Source organism: Zingiber officinale, chromosome 4A (genome assembly GCF_018446385.1).
Source record: "Zingiber officinale cultivar Zhangliang chromosome 4A, Zo_v1.1, whole genome shotgun sequence".
NCBI lineage: Eukaryota > Viridiplantae > Streptophyta > Magnoliopsida > Zingiberales > Zingiberaceae > Zingiber > Zingiber officinale.
Window position 1 is genome coordinate 101,935,018 of NC_055992.1, and position 9,401 is coordinate 101,944,418.

A 9,401-nucleotide genomic window follows, 5' to 3' on the forward strand; every position below is an offset into this window, starting at 1 on the left:
GCCTTCGAGTAGGAGTCGCCTTAGGCTCCGAACGAAGTAAAATCGACCTGTGTTCTTGTGTGCTTGCTTTTATTCTGCTACTTTATTTACTCTAACGCTGTTTACAATTCCGATACGTACGAAATAGCCACGAGCGCTATTCACCCCCCCCCCCTCTAGCGCGATCTCGATCCAACAATTGGTATCAGAGCGGGGTTGTTTTTGAACTGGTGCAACCACCATTCAAAACAAATTTTTTTCGTGGTATTTTGTTTCAGAGTCACTTAGAAATTAGCTAATTAGCTAAAGTTCTAATTCTTTTCTAATCAGTGTTGCTCAAAGTTGGTCAATACAACTTGAGCTCGTTGTTTTTTTTCTTCTTCCTCCCGCACTACTAATCCAAGACTCAGTCTTGGAACAGATCTTTTTGTTTTTGTTTGTTTAGGTCTAAAATGACTCAACAAGAAGGATACAACACTGTTCGTCCCCCACTATTTTCCGGAGAAGACTTCGGATATTGGAAGGGGCGAATGGAGATATATCTGAAGATCCAGTTCGACACCTGGATGATAGTCAAGACAGGACTTAAACTACCAACTGATACAGACGGTAAGCCTACATCCTGTGAGAACTGGGAGCCAGCCTTCATCAAAAAGGTGGAAGCCGACGCCAAAGCTACCTGCACCATCCAGTGCGGTCTTACCAAGGAGGAGCTCAACAGAGTCGGTCCCTTTTCAACCGCAAAAGAACTCTGGGAAAAGCTGATCGAACTCCACGAGGGCACCACGGACACAAAAGTAAGTAAAAGAGATCTACTATTTAATAAGTTGTATAATTTAAAAATGCAGGAAGGTGAGACGGCGAGCCAACTACACGCGCGCATCCAGGACATTCTCAACTCTCTTCATGCAATTGGACAGAGAGTCAAAAACCGAGACGTCATAAGGTATGCATTAAATTCGTTTCCAAGGAGTACATTCTGGGCATCAATGGTAGATGCCTACAAGGTCTCCAAAGACTTATCTTCTTTAAAGTTAGACGAGTTATTTTCTGAGTTTGAACTTCATGAACAAACTAATGCACAGCCATCCAAGAAGGGTATTGCTTTGGTTGCAGGTACGAGTCGAACTCGGGAATCAAGAGTACGACGAAAAATTGAATCAGAATCAGAAGACGAACCCGACTCAGAAGATGAATTGACCAGCGAACTCGTGAATCTTGTAAAGAAGCTTTACAAGAAAAAGAAGGGCTTCAACAAGAAAGATCTGAAGAAGGCAGTTCAATCCAGAGAGTCCCAACCGAACTCAAAGGTAAAGTTCGAAGTCACTTGTTACGGGTGCAACCAGAAGGGGCATATCAAAGCCAACTGTCCCAACCAAAAGGAGACAAAAAAGCAAAGAAGAAAGAAGGTCCTGAAAGCAACCTGGGACGAATCTTCTTCGGAGGACGACGATGATGAACTTGATCAAACAAGTCTACTAGCACTGATGGCCCGGGATCAGATCATCGAGAACGAGAGCGAGTCAGAAGCCGAGTCTGAGCAAAGCCACGGATCCGCATCCGTTTCAGAAGGGCCAGACTCCACTGTAAGTATTCCAAGGCTTAATAATTTAGTTAATTACTTACTTCGCAAACTAGCTAAGTCAAACCTTAGGATTAAATCACTTCTAAAGGAAGTAGCTGTCCTTAAAGAAGTGGCAAACACTAATTCTTTACCTGATCAAGTTCAAACTGAAAATTCTACTCAAGTTCAAAAACTTGAGGAAGAAAATTCTAATTTGAAAAATCAGTTAAAATATTTAAAAATTACTTTAGAAAAGTTTTCTCTGGGCTCCAAGAATTTGGATCTAATTCTTGGGACACAAAGAGTCATTTACAACAAAACTGGGCTGGGATATAAAAGTAAAAAGACATATAGATCTTATCTATCCTTAATAAACAAACAAAATAGTAAATCAGTCCAAGCATAGGTCCCCAAGTCCAAATTGATCAATCAAGTTGGACTTGGCCAATACTGGGTTCCGAAGGATCAAATACACTACGTCGATAAACCATACCGAGGATATGATCCAGGGAAAGCTAAAAGAAAAACTATCTTAAAAATCTAAATTCAAATTAAAAATCAAATTTAATAATTCGAAATTAAATTCTAAATTCTAAATTCAAATTAAAAATCAAATTAAATACGAAATTAAATTATAAATTCCAAATTCAAACATAGAAGGTGGATCCAAACTAGCTGGCACCTCCAACTGAACTACCCGACAGGGTAACTGAACCCAATTTACCCGAAATGGATAAAACAAGAGTAGATTACCCGATAGGGTAATTAAGGCTAGTTTAAAAAACGGGCTAAGTTTAACTTGAACCATAGTACCGGTGGAGTTTTTGGATGATAGTACGTTAGGGAAACTTGGGCATTGCATGTCTAGGAAGATATGGCTTCGACCTGGTGCATTTGGCCAAGTGGAACTGACCGAAGCTACCCTTAAATGGATCCTAACTAGTTAGACCAAGGATTAGTATTAAGTCCAATGGGTAGGACTATTTGGAAAACCTCGAAAGCATGGTTACTTTAATGAGCTCCGTGTGACTTACCATAGCCCAGAAGTTTATCAAAATAATGCTTACTTGTTGAACCCAAAGCTAAACCTGAATCTAACACAAAGTTAAACCAGACCCTTAAAATTCAATAATAACTCATCTCACAACAATTATAGGATTCCCTGATTGACAATTTAGATCGGGTGAGATGACTAAGAAATTTCAAAATTATTTTAAAACTTAAATTTCAAAATCATTTTAAAAAACTTGAATTTCAAAATTATTTTAAAACTTAAATTTCAAAATTATTTTAAAAACTCAAATTTCAAAATTATTTTAAAAACTCAAATTTTAAAATTATTTTAAAAAAACTTAAATTTCAAAATTATTTTAAAAACTTAAATTTCAAAATTATTTTAAAAACTCAAATTTCAAAATTATTTTTAAAACTTAAATTTCAAAATTATTTTAAAAACTTAAATTTCAAAATCATGTTAAAAACTTAAATTTCAAAATTATTTTAAAACTCAAATTTCAAAATCATGTTAAAAACTTAAATTTCAAAATTAATTTAAAACTCAAATTTCAAAATTATTTTAAAACTCAAATTTCAAAATTATTTTAAAACTCAAATTTCAAAATCATTTTAAAAACTTAAATTTCAAAATTATTTTAAAACTCAAATTTCAAAATTATTTTAAAAACTTAAATTTCAAAATCATTTTAAAAACTTAAATTTCAAAATTATTTTAAAAACTTAAATTTCAAAATTATTTTAAAAAAAACTTAAATTTCAAAATTATTTAAATTTCAAAACATTAATAATCATAGGATTAAAGTGCTTGCAAAATTACCTTGATACAATAGAGTAAAATAGAAAATCTAAGGAGTAGACTTCAATCACGGTATCTTTAAATCCATTAAAAAGAAACCAATTCAACTACTGCTTGTGTAGGAATTAGATCAATGGATGTTGGATAGTGGATGTTCCAGACATATGACTGGAGGCAAGTTGAAGTTTACCAAACTCAAGTACAAGAATCTAGGATCAGTTGCATTCGGCAACGACGGTAAACTTAAAGTAATCAGAAAAGGTAATATTGAACTTAGTTCCGATTTCATTATTCGAAATGTTTTATTGGTTGAAAATTTTAACTTTAATTTACTAAGTATAAGTCAATTGTGTGACAGTGGATATCTAGTCAATTTTGATAAATCTGGATGTCTAGTTAAAAATATTGAAAACCCGGAAATTAAACTTAAAGGACTTAGAAAGAATAACATCTACACTATTGACTTATCAATATCCTCAATAAAGTGTCTCCTGACACAACAAGAGGAAACCTAACTGTGGCACAGAAGACTGGGTCACACTCACACTAGACTCATTTCAAAAATGAGTCAAAATGGTCTAGTTAGAGGTTTGACCAAATTAAAATTTATTGAAAACTCAGTCTGTGATGCATGTCAAAAAGGAAAACAAACCAAGTCAACCCATAAGTCAACCAACTTAGAAAGAACTAACACCATATTGGAGCTCCTTCACCTTGATCTATTTTTCACATGGAGCCAAATCACTAAGCAAGAACCAATATTGCTTAGTAATAATTGACGACTACTCTAGGTACACATGGGTAAAGTTTCTAAAAACAAAAGACGAAACCTATGAAATATTTAGTAATTTTTACAATTTAACGGAAAATGAAAAAGATACTAAAATTAAAAGAATAAGAAGTGATCACGGAGGGGAATTTGAAAATCATAGGTTTATCCAATTTTGTAAAATAAATGGATACCAACATGAATTTTCATGTCCTAGAACCCCCCAACAAAATGGTCTAGTGGAACGTAAAAATAGAACACTACAAGAAGCCGCTAGGACTATGTTGAACAAGTATCATTTAAATCATCAATTTTGGGCTGAAGCGATAAATACTGCAAATTATATTCAAAACAGAATTTTAATTAACAAATTTCACAATAAAACACCATATGAACTCTACTATCATAAAATTTCCAATCTAAACTATCTAAAAGTATTTGGGTGTAAAGTTCACATTTTAAATATTAAAGATTACTTAGAAAAATTTACACCTAAATCTAACCCACAGATAAGACCAACTAGAGTAAGTACCTCTCACCCACCTGACCAAATTTTAGGTGATCCAAACCTAGGAGTCAGAACTAGATCATCATAAAGAAATTTTAGTCAGATTGCTCTTATTTTCAAAATTGAACCTAAGACTATAGAAGAAGCTCTGCCTGATCCAGATTGGATCATTGCAATGTAGGAAGAATTAGCACAATTTGAGAGAAACCAAGTCTGGGACCTTGTACCTAAACTCATAGATAAATCAATAATAGACACCAAATGGGTTTTTAGGAACAAATTGGATGATCACGGTGATATAATAAGAAACAAAGCTAGGTTAGTAGCCAAAGGGTTTAGTCAAGTCGAAGGCTTAGACTATGATGAAACCTATGCTCCGGTAGCTAGACTCGAGTCCATTAGGATGTTATTAGCCTATGCAGCAAATAAAGGGTTCAAATTGTACCAAATGGACGTTAAGTCAGTCTTCTTAAATGGTGTTATCAAGGAAGAGGTCTCCGTAAGCCAACCTCCAGCCCCTAGAGCATGTATCCTAACCATGTATTTAAATTAAAAAAGGCATTATATGGACTAAAACAAGCCCCTAGAGCATGGTATGAAAGATTATCTAATTACTTAATATCCAAAGACTTTAACCAAGGACAAATCGATCCGACCTTGTTCGTAAAAACTATAGAAAAAGACATCTTTATAGCCCAAATTTATGTTGACGACATAATCTTTGGTTCAACTAATTCAAAATTCTTGAAAGAATTTGTCAAATTAATGGAAAGTGAATTTGAAATGTGTATGGTTGGGGAACTTAATTTCTTCTTAGGCTTACAAGTTAAACAAACTAAAGATGGAATCTACATTTATCAAACTAAATATGCTAAGGAGTTAATTGAAAAATTCTGTATGGAAAATTCAAAAATCATAAATACTCCAATGGCAACAAACATAAACATTGACTCTGACCCTGAAGAAAAACCAGTTGACCCAAAATACTATAGAAGTGCCATAGGTAGCTTACTTTACCTAACTACAAGTCGACCCGACATATTGTTTGCAGTAGGTATGTGCGCAAGATACCAATCCTGTGCAAAACAGTCTCACCTATCATACATTAAAAGAATACTTAGATATATTAAAGGAACTCTAAATGTAGGACTTTGGTATCCAAGAACTTGCGCCTTTGACCTTTATGGCTATTCTGATTCAGACTATGCCGGGTGCAAGTTAGACAGAAAAAGTACAAGTGGTAGTTGCCAGATTCTAGGTCAGTGCCTAGTAAGTTGGTCAAGCAGAAAGCAACATTGTGTTGCTCTATCCACCACAGAAGCTGAATACATAGCTCTAGGAGAATGTGCATCTCAACTGTTGTGGATGATGCATACATTAAAAGACTATCAACTAGAATATAAAAATACACAAATCTTTATTGATAATATTAGTTCAATTAATCTCACCAAAAATCCTATTCACCACTCTAGGACTAAACACATAGAGGTAAAACACCACTTTGTAAGGGATCATGTAGCTAAAGGTGAAATTGCACTCAATCACGTTGAGTCCAAATCAAACCTAGCCGACATCTTTACAAAACCCTTACCTGAACTTGAGTTCAGTGCACTTAGAAGGCAAATAAGAATGTGTTGGGTAGAGTAGGTATCTCATTTCATTTTGTAAAATTTAGGAAAAATAATTTTTTTAAAATTCCCAATTTTCTTAGAGTTTTCAAAATTTTGGAATTAGCCTAAGTTTTCCCCCTAGAAATCATGTTCCCCTAGAATTAAGCCAGAGCATCTCACAAACACCTAGGTCTACCTTGATTGTGATTGAAAAATATAGAACGACGTGAGATGCATATGGTTCAGCCTGGACTCAAGAATACTTATATCTGTGCATCGATATGAGTCTGGGCGTTAAACACGCAATAAAAATCAATCAAGTCAAGTCTTCCAGCTCTAGTCAAATCTAACTGGACCAAATTGACTTAACTTGACTAACCATACGAAAACTGTTGCCCTATAAGCAGTCAGCAAGTAGCTAAAGGTTAGACAGTTGAAAAAGACACTCAGTTTTTGCCTAAACATGTTTTGATCTTTAGGGCTCTGATACCTAGTAAGTTAATTGAATATAACTCATGCTTGGACTTAAGGACCAACTGAATTTGAACCTAAGTTTTAAAATTCAATACTTCTAAAAGTTCTATGCAACATTACAATCTTAATGTTCTCATCCTTACTGAGCCTAGCTAACTTTAAAATCTATCTTTGCACTTAACTAAGAAATATCTAGTCTATTATTGTTTTTTTTATATATATATATGGCAAAGGGGGAGAGTAGCAAAATTCAAAATTTAAATTAATAAAAAGGGGGAACATCAGTTAAGGGGGAGCAACAGTTAAGGGGGAGCATAGAGTTTAGCAAAATTTGCTTTGGTTAATATGGTCACCTATAATTAGCAAATTTGCCGGTATTAAGTGGTTATTTATTTTTTTAGTTTACTTAACTTTGAATTTGAGTTGCCATAATCTAAAAGGGGGAGATTGTTGGTGCAGGAAGCATCCGACGATCGAACTCGTGTTTTGATAATGGCAAAGAATTCAAAGTTAAGATGTTTTGTATTCTAACAAGTCTACTTGAGGATTTCAGGAAAGTCCTAACTGCGGTTAGGCAAAGGAATAAAACCCTAGGGGGTGGTAACCCTAGGTCATAGGGGGTGGTAACCCTATGCGGAAAGTCTTGGCAGGTCGATGACTTCAGGAAAAAAGTCCTAGGGGGTGGTAACCCTAGGTGGAAAGTCCTGGTGTCGCGAGCCAGGTGAAAGACTGGACTAGCCGGGAAGCGGATGTCCAGCAGAAAGTCCGGAAGTATCGAGTGCTGAGCAAAAGTCCAGTCGATCTGGAGGATCGTACTGGCAACAGGTAAATCTCCTGAGTGGAGTAGGTGAGGACGCGTTCCCCGTAGAGGGAACAGTAGGCGTCGGGTCGACCTAGGGTTTTCGGTTGGAAATCCAAAGTCAGACCCGGACAGTCCGGAGACTGTCTTAAACATTCTTTATTTTCTATACTGTTATTTTGTGCTAACTTTGTGTTGCAGGATGTTGTTTGGGACTAACATATCTTGTAGGTACAAAATAACGAAGATTTTTCTCGGATGAACAGTGTCCGAGGCGCCTCCATGGGGCTTGGAAGTGCCTCGGGTTCAAAATCCTGAGCTGGCGCGAGGAGCAGGCTTAAGGTGCCTTGGAGGGGTTTAAGGCGCCTTAGACAGCTTGGAGGCACCTTGAATGGGTTTAAGGCGCCTTCAGGTCGCGACAGTCAAAGGATTATCCCAGCGAGCAGAACGGGATAAAATTCAGGTTTAAGGTGCCTTGAAAGGGTTTAAGGCGCCTTGAACACTGTTTATAAAGGGGATTCGACCAGCAGCTCAAACCAACGAGTTCCAAGTCTTCTTTACTCAACGTGCTGCTCTGAAAGACTCCCAGAAGTGCTGCTACAAGTCTACGACGGCCCAGAGCTCCAAGATTTCTCTTTTTCGTCATCGGTATAGATTTCTTTTATCGCATCTCTTGTAATACTTAGTCTGTAATAATCGAGCTTATAGTTTTTGCCCACCGGAAGCGATCAAGGATCGCGGGCCTTCGAGTAGGAGTCGCCTTAGGCTCCAAACGAAGTAAAATCGACCTGTGTTCTTGTGTGCTTGCTTTTATTCCGCTACTTTATTTACTCTAACGTTGTTTACGATTCCAATACGTACGAAATAGCCATGAGCACTATTCAGCCCCCCCCTCTAGCGCGATCTCGATCCAACACTTCTATAGTGTTTTAGATCAACTGGTTTTCCATTGGGATCATCATCTAGAATTGTGTTTACTGCCATAGATGTTTTTATCTCTTTGGTGTTTTCCATTCCAAATTTTTTAAGTAATTCCTTAGTATATTTTTGTTGATAAATGTAGTTACCTTCATTTGTCTATTTGATTTGTAATCCTAAAAAGTAGGTTAATTTTCCTACCAGACTCATTTCAAACTCGTGTTCCATTAAACTTGTAAATTCATATAAAAATTCTGAATTTGTTGAACCAAAGATTATGTCATCTACGTAAATTTGTGCTATAAAAATATCTTCTTTTATTAATTTGACAAATAAGGTTGGGTCAATTTGACCTTGGTTAAACCCTTTAGAGATTAGGTAAGACGTTAGTCTTTCATACCAAGCCCTAGGTGCTTGCTTAAGTCCATATAAGTCTTTCTTCAATTTATAGACATAATCAGGGTGTTTTAGACTCTCAAACCCAGGTGGTTGTCCTACGTAGACTTCTTCTTTTATTAATCCATTTAGGAATGCTGACTTAACATCCATTTGGTATAGTCTAAACCCTTTGTGTGCTACATAACTTAGTAACATTCTAATGGACTCTAGTCTAGCCACTGGGGCATATGTTTCATCATAGTCATGTCCTTCCACTTGACTGAACCCCTTAGCAACTAGCCTGGCCTTATTTCTAGTAATTTATCCAGTTTCACTTAATTTGTTTCTAAATACCCATTTTGTTTCTATTATTTTCTTATTCTTGGGTGGTGGTACCAAGTCCCAAACTTCATTACGCTCAAATTGAGCTAATTCTTCTTGCATAGCTATAACCCAGTCTGGGTCAAGTAGTGATTCGGCTATGGTTTTGGGTTCAATTTTTGAGATTAAAGATATTTGACTTAGATTTCTAAAGGAATATCTAGTTTGAACCCTAAGATCTGGGTCACCAATTATTTGATCAGTTGGG